Source organism: Mus caroli, chromosome 17 (assembly GCF_900094665.2).
Source record: "Mus caroli chromosome 17, CAROLI_EIJ_v1.1, whole genome shotgun sequence".
In the NCBI taxonomy this organism is placed as follows: Eukaryota; Metazoa; Chordata; class Mammalia; order Rodentia; family Muridae; genus Mus; species Mus caroli.
Window position 1 is genome coordinate 3,962,115 of NC_034586.1, and position 2,817 is coordinate 3,964,931.

The 2,817-nt window shown below is 38.1% G+C and overlaps 1 protein-coding gene across 2 annotated transcripts in view; it reads left to right on the forward strand.

Annotated features, from left to right (window-relative positions):
• Wtap (WT1 associated protein) overlaps positions 1–2,817 on the forward strand; it is a 24,822-nt gene that overhangs the window by 2,146 nt on the left and 19,859 nt on the right. The gene's annotated exons all lie outside the window — the stretch shown is intronic.

A 2,817-nucleotide genomic window follows, 5' to 3' on the forward strand; every position in this document is an offset into this window, starting at 1 on the left:
AAAAAAAAAAAAAAAAATTTAAATGCTTTTTTTTTAAACCAAGCATCAGGTTTTCTTATAGGTAAACATGTAGACGATTTGAAACTATTGAAAACAGACATTTTTGAGGTGGCTAGGTTTCATTCATTCATTCATTCACTACTGCTGGGGCAAGTTAGGGAAGGTTGCAGTCTACAGGATGGCTTCTGATATGATCGAAACTGAATTTTAAGGATTGGGCAGATGGGTTTCTAAGAGTGCTTTAGTTCTTTACTCTTAAACAGATGAGTGTGTTTGTACACTGTTTGTTATGACTTTTTTGTTTGTTTGTTTTGTTTTTCCAGACAGGATTTCTCTGTATAGCCCTGGCTGTCCTGGAACTCACTTTGTAGACCAGGCTGGCCTCGAACTCAGAAATCCACCTGCCTCTGCCTCCCGAGTGATGGGATCAAAGGCGTGCGCCACCACACCGGCAACTTGTAATTTTCAAGCCTCCTCCTGTCTTATGTATCTAATGTAGGCTCCTCTTATAAATGTTAGCCATCTAGATTATTGGTGTATAATATAGTTGTATTACTTGTATCGTGGTCTTTAGAAGTTTTACTTTATCAGCTTCAGCAAATCAAGATAGCATTCTTATCTTTATTCCACTTTTCTGCCTCTAAATACTTTATATTTCTTGTAACTAACTAAGCTTGGGGAAATTTTTCAGTATTCCCATAATTGAATAAGCTATTGATACAGGGTGTTGGGCATTTGTTCTTTGCCTGAAAGATGATGTTGGTAGAGTTTATTTTCTCTGTTGATTGTGTTCAAGCAATCTTTGTTTATATAGTGTTTTTATGGTACCAATAACAGATCTGCAGCACTTTGTACACCAAGCAACACTGGCATTCTCTTTGACTGATATGGAAACTGAAGCCCAAAGTATTAAGTGACTTGATCAAATAAACCTGTGAGACTGAAATAGCATTCTGATTTCTAACGAGTTCTCTTACTCCTGCAGTCCATTTCTTACATCCATTGTGATTTATTTTAGCAAGGCATGTACATGCCTTCTTTCATAACTTACCTTGGCCTGTGATTGCCTTTCTCCAGAGAGTACTAAGTTGCCTAACTTAGGATCATAGTGTTATGATCTGGAATGCTAGGCACTTAGTAATTCCACAACCTAAGCTAGGCTTTAAGAGTAGATAGCATCCTCTGTATTCTTTAAACTGTCTACACAAATAACTTAAGTTTAAAAATATATTTATTCAGTTTTATGTTATGGGTGTTTTGTCTGTACGTCTGTCTCTGTACCACATCTATGCTGTGCCCTTGGAGGTTCAGAAGAGGCTATCAGATCCCTAGAACTGGAGTAACAATTGTTATGAGCTACAATGTGAGTGTTGGGAATTGAATCCTGAAAGAGCAGTCAGTATTCTTAAATTCTGAGCCATCTCTCTAGCTGCTTCCCACCTTGTGTAATTTTAAAACCAGTCATTGGAAGCTTGCCAAATTATTCGTGTTTGAATTTTTCTGTTTTGCTTTTGTTGTTTTTTTTTTGTTTGTTTGTTTGTTTTGTTTTTTGGGGGGGGGGGTTNTNTTTTTTTTGGTTTTTCCAGACAGGGTTTTCTCTGTGTAGCCCTGGCTGTCCTGGAACTCACTTTGTAGATCAGGCTAGCCTCGAACTCAGAAAACCACCTGCCTCTGCCTCCCGATTGCCCGGCACAGTGAGATTTTTAATAGAGAAGATTTAATTTATGATATGCTCATTTAGAGTGTTTTCCTAAAATACTGGTTTCTTCTGTACAGCAGACCTGATTGAGAGCCAAGGGTTCAGTGGTGGTGTGACTGGACTATTTCATGCATATGGGAGTATATGTAAATTGATACTGGAAAAATCTTTACTATGACAAGTCAAATAGTCATTAGGAAATTAAATAGTTTTTAAAAACAGTAAAACAAAATGTTCAGTCAAAATCTTTTTTTGTTTGTTTGTTTTGTTTTGTTTTTTTTCCGAGACAGTGTTTCTCTGTATAGCCCTGGCTGTCCTGGAGGTCACTTTAGACCAGGCTGGCCTCGAACTCAGAAATCCACCTGCCTCTGCCTCCCGAGTGCTGGGATTAAAGGCATGTGCCACCATGCCTGGCTTCAGTCAAAATCTTAATCATTTAGAATTTTGAGACAGTCTCTATGTAGCTTTGGCTGTCTGGAACTCTCAATGCAGGGTGGCCTCAAAATACAGGGGTCCACCTGTCTATCCTTTCAGAGTGCTCAAATTTGAAGCATATATTACCACACCCAGCTTATAGTTTAGAATTTTTGATAGGTATAGTAAGTAAAATAAAGTGGAAAAAAATATAAGGTAACTTTGAGAACTAGGATCTAGTGATAACTGACTCCTTATTAAGTTTGAACGTTAGAAAATATCAGGTGTGTTATTATAGGAACTTTTTAAGATTTATTCATTGCATATACAGTATTCTACATGCATGCATACCTGCATGCTGGAAGAATGGCTGTGAGCCACCATGTGGTTGCTGGGAGTTGAACTCAGGACCTGAGTTCAACTCCCAGCCAGTTGTCCTAACCACTAAGCCATCTCTAGCCCCTAAAGATTTATTTTTAATTCTCTGTGTGTGCTAGTGTGCATGTGCTTGTCTGTGAAGGCCAGAGGTGTTGGTTCTCCCTGCAACTGGAGTTGTGAGCCACTTTATATGAGTTCTGGGAACTGAACTTAGATCTTTTTTGAGAGCAATTAACTGCTTGCTGAGCCATCCCTTCAACCCAAGAATTCATGGTTTTTTTTGTTGTTGTTGTTGTTGTTTGGTTGTTTTTTGTTTTTTTTTTTTT